The 17,036-nt window shown below is 44.5% G+C and overlaps 2 protein-coding genes and 17 non-coding genes across 19 annotated transcripts in view; all 19 read right to left on the bottom strand.

Moving 5' to 3' along the window:
• The window catches only part of LOC126457036 (uncharacterized protein K02A2.6-like), a 432,608-nt gene that overhangs the window by 109,777 nt on the left and 305,795 nt on the right, over positions 1 to 17,036 (bottom strand). The window lies entirely within an intron of this gene.
• LOC126457037 (hemolymph lipopolysaccharide-binding protein-like) overlaps positions 1 to 17,036 on the bottom strand; it is a 480,588-nt gene that overhangs the window by 239,862 nt on the left and 223,690 nt on the right. The gene's annotated exons all lie outside the window — the stretch shown is intronic.
• On the bottom strand, positions 523 to 638 carry Trnal-caa (transfer RNA leucine (anticodon CAA)). Its single transcript has 2 exons — positions 601 to 638; positions 523 to 568 (listed from the first exon to the last, which is right to left on the bottom strand). It is a non-coding gene; the product is annotated as a tRNA-Leu (tRNA).
• Positions 1,341 to 1,456, bottom strand: Trnal-caa (transfer RNA leucine (anticodon CAA)). The gene is made up of 2 exons: positions 1,419 to 1,456; positions 1,341 to 1,386 (listed from the first exon to the last, which is right to left on the bottom strand). It is a non-coding gene; the product is annotated as a tRNA-Leu (tRNA).
• Positions 2,159 to 2,274, bottom strand: Trnal-caa (transfer RNA leucine (anticodon CAA)). The gene is made up of 2 exons: positions 2,237 to 2,274; positions 2,159 to 2,204 (listed from the first exon to the last, which is right to left on the bottom strand). It is a non-coding gene; the product is annotated as a tRNA-Leu (tRNA).
• On the bottom strand, positions 2,977 to 3,092 carry Trnal-caa (transfer RNA leucine (anticodon CAA)). The gene is made up of 2 exons: positions 3,055 to 3,092; positions 2,977 to 3,022 (listed from the first exon to the last, which is right to left on the bottom strand). It is a non-coding gene; the product is annotated as a tRNA-Leu (tRNA).
• Trnal-caa (transfer RNA leucine (anticodon CAA)) lies at positions 3,795 to 3,910 on the bottom strand. The gene is made up of 2 exons: positions 3,873 to 3,910; positions 3,795 to 3,840 (listed from the first exon to the last, which is right to left on the bottom strand). It is a non-coding gene; the product is annotated as a tRNA-Leu (tRNA).
• Positions 4,613 to 4,728, bottom strand: Trnal-caa (transfer RNA leucine (anticodon CAA)). The gene is made up of 2 exons: positions 4,691 to 4,728; positions 4,613 to 4,658 (listed from the first exon to the last, which is right to left on the bottom strand). It is a non-coding gene; the product is annotated as a tRNA-Leu (tRNA).
• Positions 5,431 to 5,546, bottom strand: Trnal-caa (transfer RNA leucine (anticodon CAA)). Its single transcript has 2 exons — positions 5,509 to 5,546; positions 5,431 to 5,476 (listed from the first exon to the last, which is right to left on the bottom strand). It is a non-coding gene; the product is annotated as a tRNA-Leu (tRNA).
• Positions 6,249 to 6,364, bottom strand: Trnal-caa (transfer RNA leucine (anticodon CAA)). Its single transcript has 2 exons — positions 6,327 to 6,364; positions 6,249 to 6,294 (listed from the first exon to the last, which is right to left on the bottom strand). It is a non-coding gene; the product is annotated as a tRNA-Leu (tRNA).
• Trnal-caa (transfer RNA leucine (anticodon CAA)) lies at positions 9,827 to 9,942 on the bottom strand. The gene is made up of 2 exons: positions 9,905 to 9,942; positions 9,827 to 9,872 (listed from the first exon to the last, which is right to left on the bottom strand). It is a non-coding gene; the product is annotated as a tRNA-Leu (tRNA).
• Positions 10,645 to 10,760, bottom strand: Trnal-caa (transfer RNA leucine (anticodon CAA)). Its single transcript has 2 exons — positions 10,723 to 10,760; positions 10,645 to 10,690 (listed from the first exon to the last, which is right to left on the bottom strand). It is a non-coding gene; the product is annotated as a tRNA-Leu (tRNA).
• Positions 11,463 to 11,578, bottom strand: Trnal-caa (transfer RNA leucine (anticodon CAA)). The gene is made up of 2 exons: positions 11,541 to 11,578; positions 11,463 to 11,508 (listed from the first exon to the last, which is right to left on the bottom strand). It is a non-coding gene; the product is annotated as a tRNA-Leu (tRNA).
• On the bottom strand, positions 12,281 to 12,396 carry Trnal-caa (transfer RNA leucine (anticodon CAA)). The gene is made up of 2 exons: positions 12,359 to 12,396; positions 12,281 to 12,326 (listed from the first exon to the last, which is right to left on the bottom strand). It is a non-coding gene; the product is annotated as a tRNA-Leu (tRNA).
• Positions 13,099 to 13,214, bottom strand: Trnal-caa (transfer RNA leucine (anticodon CAA)). The gene is made up of 2 exons: positions 13,177 to 13,214; positions 13,099 to 13,144 (listed from the first exon to the last, which is right to left on the bottom strand). It is a non-coding gene; the product is annotated as a tRNA-Leu (tRNA).
• On the bottom strand, positions 13,917 to 14,032 carry Trnal-caa (transfer RNA leucine (anticodon CAA)). The gene is made up of 2 exons: positions 13,995 to 14,032; positions 13,917 to 13,962 (listed from the first exon to the last, which is right to left on the bottom strand). It is a non-coding gene; the product is annotated as a tRNA-Leu (tRNA).
• Trnal-caa (transfer RNA leucine (anticodon CAA)) lies at positions 14,727 to 14,842 on the bottom strand. The gene is made up of 2 exons: positions 14,805 to 14,842; positions 14,727 to 14,772 (listed from the first exon to the last, which is right to left on the bottom strand). It is a non-coding gene; the product is annotated as a tRNA-Leu (tRNA).
• Positions 15,544 to 15,659, bottom strand: Trnal-caa (transfer RNA leucine (anticodon CAA)). Its single transcript has 2 exons — positions 15,622 to 15,659; positions 15,544 to 15,589 (listed from the first exon to the last, which is right to left on the bottom strand). It is a non-coding gene; the product is annotated as a tRNA-Leu (tRNA).
• Trnal-caa (transfer RNA leucine (anticodon CAA)) lies at positions 16,362 to 16,477 on the bottom strand. The gene is made up of 2 exons: positions 16,440 to 16,477; positions 16,362 to 16,407 (listed from the first exon to the last, which is right to left on the bottom strand). It is a non-coding gene; the product is annotated as a tRNA-Leu (tRNA).

Below are 17,036 nucleotides of genomic sequence, written 5' to 3'. Positions count from 1 at the left end.
CAGCACTCAATACATTTTGTTCGAAACTAAGTCGTCTGTTACAGACATCAGAGATTAGACAGAATGCAGAGGTCTATCTGTCGAGTAATATCTCAAGTTTTGGTCACGTTGTAATCTCCATAAAGTAATATTTTGAGTATATGAATTTATTTCGAGTTCTCTGTATTTCATCAGCGACTGTTATTGTACAGAGGATGTACTGGTCAGCCTGCACTGTTTCCTCACACTGTCGTTAGCACTCTGCATCTCCAGACAAGAGTCGTTTTCATACCACAAGTGTCCCTTTTGACGTGTTTGCGGCTGTGGCGCGGAAGTAACATAACGAGGGAACGTCGTATTTACAACCAACACTCTCTGTTTGTAGCTCACACTACCGAAGAAACAGTTTGGTTGCCGTAGGTGCGCTTGTGTTTGATACCAATTTTTGATTTCACTTAGGAGAACACGGCCAGTATCGTGCTGTTGCACTTTACAAAGGATCTCAGTGATACACAGGGTGCTCCAGAGAAGCGACAAAATCTGTGTCAGGAGTGGGATTCGAACCCACGCCCTCATTCGAGGACCAGAAGGCTCTAGCTGCTACTGCAGCCAAGGTTTTTCCTTGAGTCTGGCGCCTTAGACCGCTCGGCCATCCTGACACTTGATTTGATGCTCCTCGTTTGTTCTGTTAGAGAATTTACAGTTGATGTTGTAGTAGCATCCACGTTGCCACAGTACACCGGCATGAGTTCTGCACCCGTTACACGTTCGCCAGGTGCAGCCGCACAAATATAGCGCAGAATGTACCACCAAAAGAGTTTCTCAAATCCGTATAATCACAGCACTCAATACATTTTGTTCGAAACTAAGTCGTCTGTTACAGACATCAGAGATGAGACAGAATGCAGAGGTCTATCTGTCGAGTAATATCTCAAGTTTTGGTCACGTTGTAATCTCCATAAAGTAATATTTTGAGTATATGAATTTATTTCGAGTTCTCTGTATTTCATCAGCGACTGTTATTGTACAGAGGATGTACTGGTCAGCCTGCACTGTTTCCTCACACTGTCGTTAGCACTCTGCATCTCCAGACAAGAGTCGTTTTCATATCACAAGTGTCCCTTTTGACGTGTTTGCGGCTGTGGCGCGGAAGTAACCTAACGAGGGAACGTCGTATTTACAACCAACACTCTCTGTTTGTAGCTCACACTACCGAAGAAACAGTTTGGTTGCCGTAGGTGCGCTTGTGTTTGATACCAATTTTTGATTTCACTTAGGAGAACACGGCCAGTATCGTGCTGTTGCACTTTACAAAGGATCTCAATGATACACAGGGTGCTCCAGAGAAGCGACAAGATCTGTGTCAGGTGTGGGATTCGAACCCACGCCCTCATTCGAGGACCAGAAGGCTCTAGCTGCTACTGCAGCCAAGGTTTTTCCTTGAGTCTGGCGCCTTAGACCGCTCGGCCATCCTGACACTTGATTTGATGCTCCTCGTTTGTTCTGTTAGAGAACTTACAGTTGATGTTGTAGTAGCATCCACGTTGCCACAGTACACCGGCATGAGTTCTGCACCCGTTACACGTTCGCCAGGCGCAGCCGCACAAATATAGCGCAGAATGTACCACCAAAAGAGTTTCTCAAATCCGTATAATCACAGCACTCAATACATTTTGTTCGAAACTAAGTCGTCTGTTACAGACATCAGAGATTAGACAGAATGCAGAGGTCTATCTGTCGAGTAATATCTCAAGTTTTGGTCACGTTGTAATCTCCATAAAGTAATATTTTGAGTATATGAATTTATTTCGGGTTCTCTGTATTTCATCAGCGACTGTTATTGTACAGAGGATGTACTGGTCAGCCTGCACTGTTTCCTCACACTGTCGTTAGCACTCTGCATCTCCAGACAAGAGTCGTTTTCATACCACAAGTGTCCCTTTTGACGTGTTTGCGGCTGTGGCGCGGAAGTAACCTAACGAGGGAACGTCGTATTTACAACCAACACTCTCTGTTTGTAGCTCACACTACCGAAGAAACAGTTTGGTTGCCGTAGGTGCGCTTGTGTTTGATACCAATTTTTGATTTCACTTAGGAGAACACGGCCAGTATCGTGCTGTTGCACTTTACAAAGGATCTCAGTGATACACAGGGTGCTCCAGAGAAGCGACAAAATCTGTGTCAGGAGTGGGATTCGAAACCACGCCCTCATTCGAGGACCAGAAGGCTCTAGCTGCTACTGCAGCCAAGGTTTTTCCTTGAGTCTGGCGCCTTAGACCGCTCGGCCATCCTGACACTTGATTTGATGCTCCTCGTTTGTTCTGTTAGAGAATTTACAGTTGATGTTGTAGTAGCATCCACGTTGCCACAGTACACCGGCATGAGTTCTGCACCCGTTACACGTTCGCCAGGTGCAGCCGCACAAATATAGCGCAGAATGTACCACCAAAAGAGTTTCTCAAATCCGTATAATCACAGCACTCAATACATTTTGTTCGAAACTAAGTCGTCTGTTACAGACATCAGAGATGAGACAGAATGCAGAGGTCTATCTGTCGAGTAATATCTCAAGTTTTGGTCACGTTGTAATCTCCATAAAGTAATATTTTGAGTATATGAATTTATTTCGAGTTCTCTGTATTTCATCAGCGACTGTTATTGTACAGAGGATGTACTGGTCAGCCTGCACTGTTTCCTCACACTGTCGTTAGCACTCTGCATCTCCAGACAAGAGTCGTTTTCATATCACAAGTGTCCCTTTTGACGTGTTTGCGGCTGTGGCGCGGAAGTAACCTAACGAGGGAACGTCGTATTTACAACCAACGCTCTCTGTTTGTAGCTCACAGTACCGCAGAAACAGTTTGGTTGCCGTAGGTGCGCTTGTGTTTGATACCAATTTTTGATTTCACTTAGGAGAACACGGCCAGTATCGTGCTGTTGCACTTTACAAAGGATCTCAATGATACACAGGGTGCTCCAGAGAAGCGACAAGATCTGTGTCAGGAGTGGGATTCGAACCCACGCCCTCATTCGAGGACCAGAAGGCTCTAGCTGCTACTGCAGCCAAGGTTTTTCCTTGAGTCTGGCGCCTTAGACCGCTCGGCCATCCTGACACTTGATTTGATGCTCCTCGTTTGTTCTGTTAGAGAACTTACAGTTGATGTTGTAGTAGCATCCACGTTGCCACAGTACACCGGCATGAGTTCTGCACCCGTTACACGTTCGCCAGGCGCAGCCGCACAAATATAGCGCAGAATGTACCACCAAAAGAGTTTCTCAAATCCGTATAATCACAGCACTCAATACATTTTGTTCGAAACTAAGTCGTCTGTTACAGACATCAGAGATTAGACAGAATGCAGAGGTCTATCTGTCGAGTAATATCTCAAGTTTTGGTCACGTTGTAATCTCCATAAAGTAATATTTTGAGTATATGAATTTATTTCGAGTTCTCTGTATTTCATCAGCGACTGTTATTGTACAGAGGATGTACTGGTCAGCCTGCACTGTTTCCTCACACTGTCGTTAGCACTCTGCATCTCCAGACAAGAGTCGTTTTCATATCACAAGTGTCCCTTTTGACGTGTTTGCGGCTGTGGCGCGGAAGTAACCTAACGAGGGAACGTCGTATTTACAACCAACGCTCTCTGTTTGTAGCTCACACTACCGCAGAAACAGTTTGGTTGCCGTAGGTGCGCTTGTGTTTGATACCAATTTTTGATTTCACTTAGGAGAACACGGCCAGTATCGTGCTGTTGCACTTTACAAAGGATCTCAATGATACACAGGGTGCTCCAGAGAAGCGACAAGATCTGTGTCAGGAGTGGGATTCGAACCCACGCCCTCATTCGAGGACCAGAAGGCTCTAGCTGCTACTGCAGCCAAGGTTTTTCCTTGAGTCTGGCGCCTTAGACCGCTCGGCCATCCTGACACTTGATTTGATGCTCCTCGTTTGTTCTGTTAGAGAATTTACAGTTGATGTTGTAGTAGCATCCACGTTGCCACAGTACACCGGCATGAGTTCTGCACCCGTTACACGTTCGCCAGGTGCAGCCGCACAAATATAGCGCAGAATGTACCACCAAAAGAGTTTCTCAAATCCGTATAATCACAGCACTCAATACATTTTGTTCGAAACTAAGTCGTCTGTTACAGACATCAGAGATGAGACAGAATGCAGAGGTCTATCTGTCGAGTAATATCTCAAGTTTTGGTCACGTTGTAATCTCCATAAAGTAATATTTTGAGTATATGAATTTATTTCGAGTTCTCTGTATTTCATCAGCGACTGTTATTGTACAGAGGATGTACTGGTCAGCCTGCACTGTTTCCTCACACTGTCGTTAGCACTCTGCATCTCCAGACAAGAGTCGTTTTCATATCACAAGTGTCCCTTTTGACGTGATTGCGGCTGTGGCGCGGAAGTAACCTAACGAGGGAACGTCGTATTTACAACCAACACTCTCTGTTTGTAGCTCACACTACCGAAGAAACAGTTTGGTTGCCGTAGGTGCGCTTGTGTTTGATACCAATTTTTGATTTCACTTAGGAGAACACGGCGAGTATCGTGCTGTTGCACTTTACAAAGGATCTCAATGATACACAGGGTGCTCCAGAGAAGCGACAAGATCTGTGTCAGGAGTGGGATTCGAACCCACGCCCTCATTCGAGGACCAGAAGGCTCTAGCTGCTACTGCAGCCAAGGTTTTTCCTTGAGTCTGGCGCCTTAGACCGCTCGGCAATCCTGACACTTGATTTGATGCTCCTCGTTTGTTCTGTTAGAGAACTTACAGTTGATGTTGTAGTAGCATCCACGTTGCCACAGTACACCGGCATGAGTTCTGCACCCGTTACACGTTCGCCAGGCGCAGCCGCACAAATATAGCGCAGAATGTACCACCAAAAGAGTTTCTCAAATCCGTATAATCACAGCACTCAATACATTTTGTTCGAAACTAAGTCGTCTGTTACAGACATCAGAGATTAGACAGAATGCAGAGGTCTATCTGTCGAGTAATATCTCAAGTTTTGGTCACGTTGTAATCTCCATAAAGTAATATTTTGAGTATATGAATTTATTTCGAGTTCTCTGTATTTCATCAGCGACTGTTATTGTACAGAGGATGTACTGGTCAGCCTGCACTGTTTCCTCACACTGTCGTTAGCACTCTGCATCTCCAGACAAGAGTCGTTTTCATACCACAAGTGTCCCTTTTGACGTGTTTGCGGCTGTGGCGCGGAAGTAACCTCACGAGGGAACGTCGTATTTACAACCAACACTCTCTGTTTGTAGCTCACACTACCGAAGAAACAGTTTGGTTGCCGTAGGTGCGCTTGTGTTTGATACCAATTTTTGATTTCACTTAGGAGAACACGGCCAGTATCGTGCTGTTGCACTTTACAAAGGATCTCAGTGATACACAGGGCGCTCCAGAGAAGCGACAAAATCTGTGTCAGGAGTGGGATTCGAACCCACGCCCTCATTCGAGGACCAGAAGGCTCTAGCTGCTACTGCAGCCAAGGTTTTTCCTTGAGTCTGGCGCCATAGACCGCTCGGCCATCCTGACACTTGATTTGATGCTCCTCGTTTGTTCTGTTAGAGAATTTACAGTTGATGTTGTAGTAGCATCCACGTTGCCACAGTACACCGGCATGAGTTCTGCACCCGTTACACGTTCGCCAGGTGCAGCCGCACAAATATAGCGCAGAATGTACCACCAAAAGAGTTTCTCAAATCCGTATAATCACAGCACTCAATACATTTTGTTCGAAACTAAGTCGTCTGTTACAGACATCAGAGATGAGACAGAATGCAGAGGTCTATCTGTCGAGTAATATCTCAAGTTTTGGTCACGTTGTAATCTCCATAAAGTAATATTTTGAGTATATGAATTTATTTCGTGTTCTCTGTATTTCATCAGCGACTGTTATTGTACAGAGGATGTACTGGTCAGCCTGCACTGATTCCTCACACTGTCGTTAGCACTCTGCATCTCCAGACAAGAGTCGTTTTCATATCACAAGTGTCCCTTTTGACGTGTTTTCGGCTGTGGCGCGGAAGTAACCTAACGAGGGAACGTCGTATTTACAACCAACACTCTCTGTTTGTAGCTCACACTACCGAAGAAACAGTTTGGTTGCCGTAGGTGCGCTTGTGTTTGATACCAATTTTTTATTTCACTTAGGAGAACACGGCCAGTATCGTGCTGTTGCACTTTACAAAGGATCTCAATGATACACAGGGTGCTCCAGAGAAGCGACAAGATCTGTGTCAGGAGTGGGATTCGAACCCACGCCCTCATTCGAGGACCAGAAGTCTCTAGCTGCTACTGCAGCCAAGGTTTTTCCTTGAGTCTGGCGCCTTAGACCGCTCGGCCATCCTGACACTTGATTTGATGCTCCTCGTTTGTTCTGTTAGAGAATTTACAGTTGATGTTGTAGTAGCATCCACGTTGCCACAGTACACCGGCATGAGTTCTGCACCCGTTACACGTTCGCCAGGTGCAGCCGCACAAATATAGCGCAGAATGTACCACCAAAAGAGTTTCTCAAATCCGTATAATCACAGCACTCAATACATTTTGTTCGAAACTAAGTCGTCTGTTACAGACATCAGAGATGAGACAGAATGCAGAGGTCTATCTGTCGAGTAATATCTCAAGTTTTGGTCACGTTGTAATCTCCATAAAGTAATATTTTGAGTATATGAATTTATTTCGAGTTCTCTGTATTTCATCAGCGACTGTTATTGTACAGAGGATGTACTGGTCAGCCTGCACTGTTTCCTCACACTGTCGTTAGCACTCTGCATCTCCAGACAAGAGTCGTTTTCATACCACAAGTGTCCCTTTTGACGTGTTTGCGGCTGTGGCGCGGAAGTAACCTCACGAGGGAACGTCGTATTTACAACCAACACTCTCTGTTTGTAGCTCACACTACCGAAGAAACAGTTTGGTTGCCGTAGGTGCGCTTGTGTTTGATACCAATTTTTGATTTCACTTAGGAGAACACGGCCAGTATCGTGCTGTTGCACTTTACAAAGGATCTCAGTGATACACAGGGTGCTCCAGAGAAGCGACAAAATCTGTGTCAGGAGTGGGATTCGAACCCACGCCCTCATTCGAGGACCAGAAGGCTCTAGCTGCTACTGCAGCCAAGGTTTTTCCTTGAGTCTAGCGCCTTAGACCGCTTTTTTTTTTTTTTTTGTTTTTTTTTTTTTTTTAGAAATTTTTTCCAACGCCTTAACCACTTTTTTTTTTTATTTTTTTTTTTGTTTTTTTATTTTTTAAAGGAGAATAGAAGCTTAGCAGCATGAGGCAGGTGGAGGCAAAACGGGCAGGGGTCTGAGACTTGAGGCCTGGCCGTGATGTCTCCCCCCAGTCCCGTTGCTGAGTTGCTTCATTATAATATTCTTGATGGAGTATGGAAGCTATGCTTTGTGTTCATCCTACTCCTGATCCGAATGAGCCTTCATTTTAGACAAAAAATTTAGTTCATGTTGAGGTATTAGCAATTGAAGCTGACAGCTTGTAGCGTGTGCGGTATTTATTTAGTAGATATATATTATTCCCACTGCTTCTTGACAACAAAAAACATGCCCTTTTGTAACAAAAAAGTAATCATGAAGCAATGGATGCTGATTGTGTATATTTGGTTGCTCATGGTCTAGTTCTTTTTTTTTTTTTTTGTATTAGTTTGTTTGTTTTATTTTCGCTTTTTTTTTTCTTGTAAGGGAAGAATCTTCATTGAATGCAAAAAATAAGTGTTATGGTAAGGCACTATTGCCATAGCCTTACTGTCTTCTTGAAAGGTATAATAATAATAAAAAAAAAGGAGAAAAATCCTCTTCCATTAAAAGAAATGAGACTTCCATGTTAGTAATAAAATCGTAAAAAAAAAAAAAAAAAAAAAAAAAAAATTATCTGTACCCTGCGATGGTGATTTTTTGTTGTTTCTTGTTCTTAATTTTATTTCTTTTTTTTTTTTCTTTTTAACGTTTTTTTGTTTTTTTTTCGGCTTCTGCTGTGGAACGAACAAAATAGCCTTCTGAGTTAGCAGAGTATAATTGATGGTTATATGAAGCTGGAAAATTGTAATTTTTTTGTCCTGGTTTTTAGAAAACAAGCGTCCATTCGCTTAAAGAAATGATTTGTGTTTATCTCAGCCGCATGTCAACCAATGCCCAGTCGCTCAAATACTATTTTTAGCATATTGCCGTAGTTCTTCTTGTGATCTTTATATTTCAGGGCTCTATAAAAGGCAAACTTCAAGTTCACGTAAAACTTAATGGAATTGTCAGATCCCAGGTGATTAATTACGTAGTTCACATAGTGTCCCATTAACCAGTGGACGGAGTTGTTTTTTGCGGCGGGAAAATAGCGAGTCTGAGGCCTGAGGAATGTCACAGGAGGAAAATTTTCTACCGAAGACCTCGTAAGAAATGCAAGTTGTTCTCTAATCCAATTACAGATTTGTAGATTCCCACCGCACGTTAATCTGTGCACTAACGTATCGATCAGTTTGCATTTGAGACATAGATTCGTTTCGCTAATGCCGATTGCATGTAGCCTTTCATTAGTGCTGATGGTCCCATTCACTGTTTTATACCATGTTGATTTGACGTCGGATGGAAGACCACGCATATGAATATTTTCCCATATGGCGTCCCAATCAAAATGTGGGTATTTGCTTTCTAATTTGTTTCTCCCCTCCATTTTCCTTCGATGACACAGAATATCGCGGGCCGTGATCCGTCGTGAGTTGATTATGGCATTGCCAAGATAGCTGAGTTCCACGAAATATACTCGAACGTGCTGGAGCCGGTTATTTATTTTTTGCACATTCACCGGTGGCTGTAGACTTGCAGGCCTGACAACTTCAAATAATTTAGTTGTAACGCTGTCAGCGTGGTCGCTAAGGATAGTGGCGGTCCTTTTTATAAAAAGTGCAGACGCCTTATTTCTAATGTCAACTAAACCTAAACCTCCTTTCCTGGGATCTAAGGTCGCTGTTGTTGCAGCTACTCGGAATATTTCACCTCTCCACAGATAACTGGCAATGGTAGACATTATCTGTTTTCCAATCATTTTTGGTAACGGGAAGATCTGCGCTGTAAAGTAACCTTTGGAGACTCGGCCATCCTGACACTTGATTTGATGCTCCTCGTTTGTTCTGTTAGAGAATTTACAGTTGATGTTGTAGTAGCATCCACGTTGCCACAGTACACCGGCATGAGTTCTGCACCCGTTACACGTTCGCCAGGTGCAGCCGCACAAATATAGCGCAGAATGTACCACCAAAAGAGTTTCTCAAATCCGTATAATCACAGCACTCAATACATTTTGTTCGAAACTAAGTCGTCTGTTACAGACATCAGAGATTAGACTGAATGCAGAGGTCTATCTGTCGAGTAATATCTCAAGTTTTGGTCACGTTGTAATCTCCATAAAGTAATATTTTGAGTATATGAATTTATTTCGAGTTCTCTGTATTTCATCAGCGACTGTTATTGTACAGAGGATGTACTGGTCAGCCTGCACTGTTTCCTCACACTGTCGTTAGCACTCTGCATCTCCAGACAAGAGTCGTTTTCATACCACAAGTGTCCCTTTTGACGTGTTTGCGGCTGTGGCGCGGAAGTAACCTCACGAGGGAACGTCGTATTTACAACCAACACTCTCTGTTTGTAGCTCACACTACCGAAGAAACAGTTTGGTTGCCGTAGGTGCGCTTGTGTTTGATACCAATTTTTGATTTCACTTAGGAGAACACGGCCAGTATCGTGCTGTTGCACTTTACAAAGGATCTCAGTGATACACAGGGTGCTCCAGAGAAGCGACAAAATCTGTGTCAGGAGTGGGATTCGAACCCACGCCCTCATTCGAGGACCAGAAGGCTCTAGCTGCTACTGCAGCCAAGGTTTTTCCTTGAGTCTGGCGCCTTAGACCGCTCGGCCATCCTGACACTTGATTTGATGCTCCTCGTTTGTTCTGTTAGAGAATTTACAGTTGATGTTGTAGTAGCATCCACGTTGCCACAGTACACCGGCATGAGTTCTGCACCCGTTACACGTTCGCCAGGTGCAGCCGCACAAATATAGCGCAGAATGTACCACCAAAAGAGTTTCTCAAATCCGTATAATCACAGCACTCAATACATTTTGTTCGAAACTAAGTCGTCTGTTACAGACATCAGAGATGAGACAGAATGCAGAGGTCTATCTGTCGAGTAATATCTCAAGTTTTGGTCACGTTGTAATCTCCATAAAGTAATATTTTGAGTATATGAATTTATTTCGAGTTCTCTGTATTTCATCAGCGACTGTTATTGTACAGAGGATGTACTGGTCAGCCTGCACTGTTTCCTCACACTGTCGTTAGCACTCTGCATCTCCAGACAAGAGTCGTTTTCATACCACAAGTGTCCCTTTTGACGTGTTTGCGGCTGTGGCGCGGAAGTAACCTCACGAGGGAACGTCGTATTTACAACCAACACTCTCTGTTTGTAGCTCACACTACCGAAGAAACAGTTTGGTTGCCGTAGGTGCGCTTGTGTTTGATACCAATTTTTGATTTCACTTAGGAGAACACGGCCAGTATCGTGCTGTTGCACTTTACAAAGGATCTCAGTGATACACAGGGTGCTCCAGAGAAGCGACAAAATCTGTGTCAGGAGTGGGATTCGAACCCACGCCCTCATTCGAGGACCAGAAGGCTCTAGCTGCTACTGCAGCCAAGGTTTTTCCTTGAGTCTGGCGCCTTAGACCGCTCGGCCATCCTGACACTTGATTTGATGCTCCTCGTTTGTTCTGTTAGAGAATTTACAGTTGATGTTGTAGTAGCATCCACGTTGCCACAGTACACCGGCATGAGTTCTGCACCCGTTACACGTTCGCCAGGTGCAGCCGCACAAATATAGCGCAGAATGTACCACCAAAAGAGTTTCTCAAATCCGTATAATCACAGCACTCAATACATTTTGTTCGAAACTAAGTCGTCTGTTACAGACATCAGAGATGAGACAGAATGCAGAGGTCTATCTGTCGAGTAATATCTCAAGTTTTGGTCACGTTGTAATCTCCATAAAGTAATATTTTGAGTATATGAATTTATTTCGAGTTCTCTGTATTTCATCAGCGACTGTTATTGTACAGAGGATGTACTGGTCAGCCTGCACTGTTTCCTCACACTGTCGTTAGCACTCTGCATCTCCAGACAAGAGTCGTTTTCATATCACAAGTGTCCCTTTTGACGTGTTTGCGGCTGTGGCGCGGAAGTAACCTAACGAGGGAACGTCGTATTTACAACCAACACTCTCTGTTTGTAGCTCACACTACCGAAGAAACAGTTTGGTTGCCGTAGGTGCGCTTGTGTTTGATACCAATTTTTGATTTCACTTAGGAGAACACGGCCAGTATCGTGCTGTTGCACTTTACAAAGGATCTCAATGATACACAGGGTGCTCCAGAGAAGCGACAAGATCTGTGTCAGGAGTGGGATTCGAACCCACGCCCTCATTCGAGGACCAGAAGGCTCTAGCTGCTACTGCAGCCAAGGTTTTTCCTTGAGTCTGGCGCCTTAGACCGCTCGGCCATCCTGACACTTGATTTGATGCTCCTCGTTTGTTCTGTTAGAGAACTTACAGTTGATGTTGTAGTAGCATCCACGTTGCCACAGTACACCGGCATGAGTTCTGCACCCGTTACACGTTCGCCAGGCGCAGCCGCACAAATATAGCGCAGAATGTACCACCAAAAGAGTTTCTCAAATCCGTATAATCACAGCACTCAATACATTTTGTTCGAAACTAAGTCGTCTGTTACAGACATCAGAGATGAGACAGAATGCAGAGGTCTATCTGTCGAGTAATATCTCAAGTTTTGGTCACGTTGTAATCTCCATAAAGTAATATTTTGAGTATATGAATTTATTTCGAGTTCTCTGTATTTCATCAGCGACTGTTATTGTACAGAGGATGTACTGGTCAGCCTGCAATGTTTCCTCACACTGTCGTTAGCACTCTGCATCTCCAGACAAGAGTCGTTTTCATACCACAAGTGTCCCTTTTGACGTGTTTGCGGCTGTGGCGCGGAAGTAACCTCACGAGGGAACGTCGTATTTACAACCAACACTCTCTGTTTGTAGCTCACACTACCGAAGAAACAGTTTGGTTGCCGTAGGTGCGCTTGTGTTTGATACCAATTTTTGATTTCACTTAGGAGAACACGGCCAGTATCGTGCTGTTGCACTTTACAAAGGATCTCAGTGATACACAGGGTGCTCCAGAGAAGCGACAAAATCTGTGTCAGGAGTGGGATTCGAACCCACGCCCTCATTCGAGGACCAGAAGGCTCTAGCTGCTACTGCAGCCAAGGTTTTTCCTTGAGTCTGGCGCCTTAGACCGCTCGGCCATCCTGACACTTGATTTGATGCTCCTCGTTTGTTCTGTTAGAGAATTTACAGTTGATGTTGTAGTAGCATCCACGTTGCCACAGTACACCGGCATGAGTTCTGCACCCGTTACACGTTCGCCATGTGCAGCCGCACAAATATAGCGCAGAATGTACCACCAAAAGAGTTTCTCAAATCCGTATAATCACAGCACTCAATACATTTTGTTCGAAACTAAGTCGTCTGTTACAGACATCAGAGATGAGACAGAATGCAGAGGTCTATCTGTCGAGTAATATCTCAAGTTTTGGTCACGTTGTAATCTCCATAAAGTAATATTTTGAGTATATGAATTTATTTCGAGTTCTCTGTATTTCATCAGCGACTGTTATTGTACAGAGGATGTACTGGTCAGCCTGCACTGTTTCCTCACACTGTCGTTAGCACTCTGCATCTCCAGACAAGAGTCGTTTTCATATCACAAGTGTCCCTTTTGACGTGTTTGCGGCTGTGGCGCGGAAGTAACCTAACGAGGGAACGTCGTATTTACAACCAACACTCTCTGTTTGTAGCTCACACTACCGAAGAAACAGTTTGGTTGCCGTAGGTGCGCTTGTGTTTGATACCAATTTTTGATTTCACTTAGGAGAACACGGCCAGTATCGTGCTGTTGCACTTTACAAAGGATCTCAATGATACACAGGGTGCTCCAGAGAAGCGACAAGATCTGTGTCAGGAGTGGGATTCGAACCCACGCCCTCATTCGAGGACCAGAAGGCTCTAGCTGCTACTGCAGCCAAGGTTTATCCTTGAGTCTGGCGCCTTAGACCGCTCGGCCATCCTGACACTTGATTTGATGCTCCTCGTTTGTTCTGTTAGAGAACTTACAGTTGATGTTGTAGTAGCATCCACGTTGCCACAGTACACCGGCATGAGTTCTGCACCCGTTACACGTTCGCCAGGCGCAGCCGCACAAATATAGCGCAGAATGTACCACCAAAAGAATTTCTCAAATCCGTATAATCACAGCACTCAATACATTTTGTTCGAAACTAAGTCTTCTGTTACAGACATCAGAGATTAGACAGAATGCAGAGGTCTATCTGTCGAGTAATATCTCAAGTTTTGGTCACGTTGTAATCTCCATAAAGTAATATTTTGAGTATATGAATTTATTTCGAGTTCTCTGTATTTCATCAGCGACTGTTATTGTACAGAGGATGTACTGGTCAGCCTGCACTGTTTCCTCACACTGTCGTTAGCACTCTGCATCTCCAGACAAGAGTCGTTTTCATACCACAAGTGTCCCTTTTGACGTGTTTGCGGCTGTGGCGCGGAAGTAACCTCACGAGGGAACGTCGTATTTACAACCAACACTCTCTGTTTGTAGCTCACACTACCGAAGAAACAGTTTGGTTGCCGTAGGTGCGCTTGTGTTTGATACCAATTTTTGATTTCACTTAGGAGAACACGGCCAGTATCGTGCTGTTGCACTTTACAAAGGATCTCAGTGATACACAGGGTGCTCCAGAGAAGCGACAAAATCTGTGTCAGGAGTGGGATTCGAACCCACGCCCTCATTCGAGGACCAGAAGGCTCTAGCTGCTACTGCAGCCAAGGTTTTTCCTTGAGTCTGGCGCCTTAGACCGCTCGGCCATCCTGACACTTGATTTGATGCTCCTCGTTTGTTCTGTTAGAGAATTTACAGTTGATGTTGTAGTAGCATCCACGTTGCCACAGTACACCGGCATGAGTTCTGCACCCGTTACACGTTCGCCAGGTGCAGCCGCACAAATATAGCGCAGAATGTACCACCAAAAGAGTTTCTCAAATCCGTATAATCACAGCACTTTTGTTCGAAACTAAGTCGTCTGTTACAGACATCAGAGATGAGACAGAATGCAGAGGTCTATCTGTCGAGTAATATCTCAAGTTTTGGTCACGTTGTAATCTCCATAAAGTAATATTTTGAGTATATGAATTTATTTCGAGTTCTCTGTATTTCATCAGCGACTGTTATTGTACAGAGGATGTACTGGTCAGCCTGCACTGTTTCCTCACACTGTCGTTAGCACTCTGCATCTCCAGACAAGAGTCGTTTTCATACCACAAGTGTCCCTTTTGACGTGTTTGCGGCTGTGGCGCGGAAGTAACCTCACGAGGGAACGTCGTATTTACAACCAACACTCTCTGTTTGTAGCTCACACTACCGAAGAAACAGTTTGGTTGCCGTAGGTGCGCTTGTGTTTGATACCAATTTTTGATTTCACTTAGGAGAACACGGCCAGTATCGTGCTGTTGCACTTTACAAAGGATCTCAGTGATACACAGGGTGCTCCAGAGAAGCGACAAAATCTGTGTCAGGAGTGGGATTCGAACCCACGCCCTCATTCGAGGACCAGAAGGCTCTAGCTGCTACTGCAGCCAAGGTTTTTCCTTGAGTCTGGCGCCTTAGACCGCTCGGCCATCCTGACACTTGATTTGATGCTCCTCGTTTGTTCTGTTAGAGAATTTACAGTTGATGTTGTAGTAGCATCCACGTTGCCACAGTACACCGGCATGAGTTCTGCACCCGTTACACGTTCGCCAGGTGCAGCCACACAAATATAGCGCAGAATGTACCACCAAAAGAGTTTCTCAAATCCGTATAATCACAGCACTCAATACATTTTGTTCGAAACTAAGTCGTCTGTTACAGACATCAGAGATGAGACAGAATGCAGAGGTCTATCTGTCGATAATATCTCAAGTTTTGGTCACGTTGTAATCTCCATAAAGTAATATTTTGAGTATATGAATTTATTTCGAGTTCTCTGTATTTCATCAGCGACTGTTATTGTACAGAGGATGTACTGGTCAGCCTGCACTGTTTCCTCACACTGTCGTTAGCACTCTGCATCTCCAGACAAGAGTCGTTTTCATATCACAAGTGTCCCTTTTGACGTGTTTGCGGCTGTGGCGCGGAAGTAACCTAACGAGGGAACGTCGTATTTACAACCAACACTCTCTGTTTGTAGCTCACACTACCGAAGAAACAGTTTGGTTGCCGTAGGTGCGCTTGTGTTTGATACCAATTTTTGATTTCACTTAGGAGAACACGGCCAGTATCGTGCTGTTGCACTTTACAAAGGATCTCAATGATACACAGGGTGCTCCAGAGAAGCGACAAGATCTGTGTCAGGAGTGGGATTCGAACCCACGCCCTCATTCGAGGACCAGAAGGCTCTAGCTGCTACTGCAGCCAAGGTTTTTCCTTGAGTCTGGCGCCTTAGACCGCTCGGCCATCCTGACACTTGATTTGATGCTCCTCGTTTGTTCTGTTAGAGAACTTACAGTTGATGTTGTAGTAGCATCCACGTTGCCACAGTACACCGGCATGAGTTCTGCACCCGTTACACGTTCGCCAGGCGCAGCCGCACAAATATAGCGCAGAATGTACCACCAAAAGAGTTTCTCAAATCCGTATAATCACAGCACTCAATACATTTTGTTCGAAACTAAGTCGTCTGTTACAGACATCAGAGATTAGACAGAATGCAGAGGTCTATCTGTCGAGTAATATCTCAAGTTTTTTTCACGTTGTAATCTCCATAAAGTAATATTTTGAGTATATGAATTTATTTCGAGTTCTCTGTATTTCATCAGCGACTGTTATTGTACAGAGGATGTACTGGTCAGCCTGCACTGTTTCCTCACACTGTCGTTAGCACTCTGCATCTCCAGACAAGAGTCGTTTTCATACCACAGGTGTCCCTTTTGACGTGTTTGCGGCTGTGGCGCGGAAGTAACCTCACGAGGGAACGTCGTATTTACAACCAACAATCTCTGTTTGTAGCTCACACTACCGAAGAAACAGTTTGGTTGCCGTAGGTGCGCTTGTGTTTGATACCAATTTTTGATTTCACTTAGGAGAACACGGCCAGTATCGTGCTGTTGCACTTTACAAAGGATCTCAGTGATACACAGGGTGCTCCAGAGAAGCGACAAAATCTGTGTCAGGAGTGGGATTCGAACCCACGCCCTCATTCGAGGACCAGAAGGCTCTAGCTGCTACTGCAGCCAAGGTTTTTCCTTGAGTCTGGCGCCTTAGACCGCTCGGCCATCCTGACACTTGATTTGATGCTCCTCGTTTGTTCTGTTAGAGAATTTACAGTTGATGTTGTAGTAGCATCCACGTTGCCACAGTACACCGGCATGAGTTCTGCACCCGTTACACGTTCGCCAGGTGCAGCCACACAAATATAGCGCAGAATGTACCACCAAAAGAGTTTCTCAAATCCGTATAATCACAGCACTCAATACATTTTGTTCGAAACTAAGTCGTCTGTTACAGACATCAGAGATGAGACAGAATGCAGAGGTCTATCTGTCGATAATATCTCAAGTTTTGGTCACGTTGTAATCTCCATAAAGTAATATTTTGAGTATATGAATTTATTTCGAGTTCTCTGTATTTCATCAGCGACTGTTATTGTACAGAGGATGTACTGGTCAGCCTGCACTGTTTCCTCACACTGTCGTTAGCACTCTGCATCTCCAGACAAGAGTCGTTTTCATACCACAAGTGTCCCTTTTGACGTGTTTGCGGCTATGGCGCGGAAGTAGCCTCACGAGGGAACGTCGTATTTACAACCAACACTCTCTGTTTGTAGCTCACACTACCGAAGA

The sequence above is a fragment of the Schistocerca serialis genome, chromosome 2, assembly GCF_023864345.2.
Source record: "Schistocerca serialis cubense isolate TAMUIC-IGC-003099 chromosome 2, iqSchSeri2.2, whole genome shotgun sequence".
Taxonomy (NCBI): domain Eukaryota; kingdom Metazoa; phylum Arthropoda; class Insecta; order Orthoptera; family Acrididae; genus Schistocerca; species Schistocerca serialis.
This window is presented reverse-complemented; position numbering and strand designations above follow the sequence as displayed.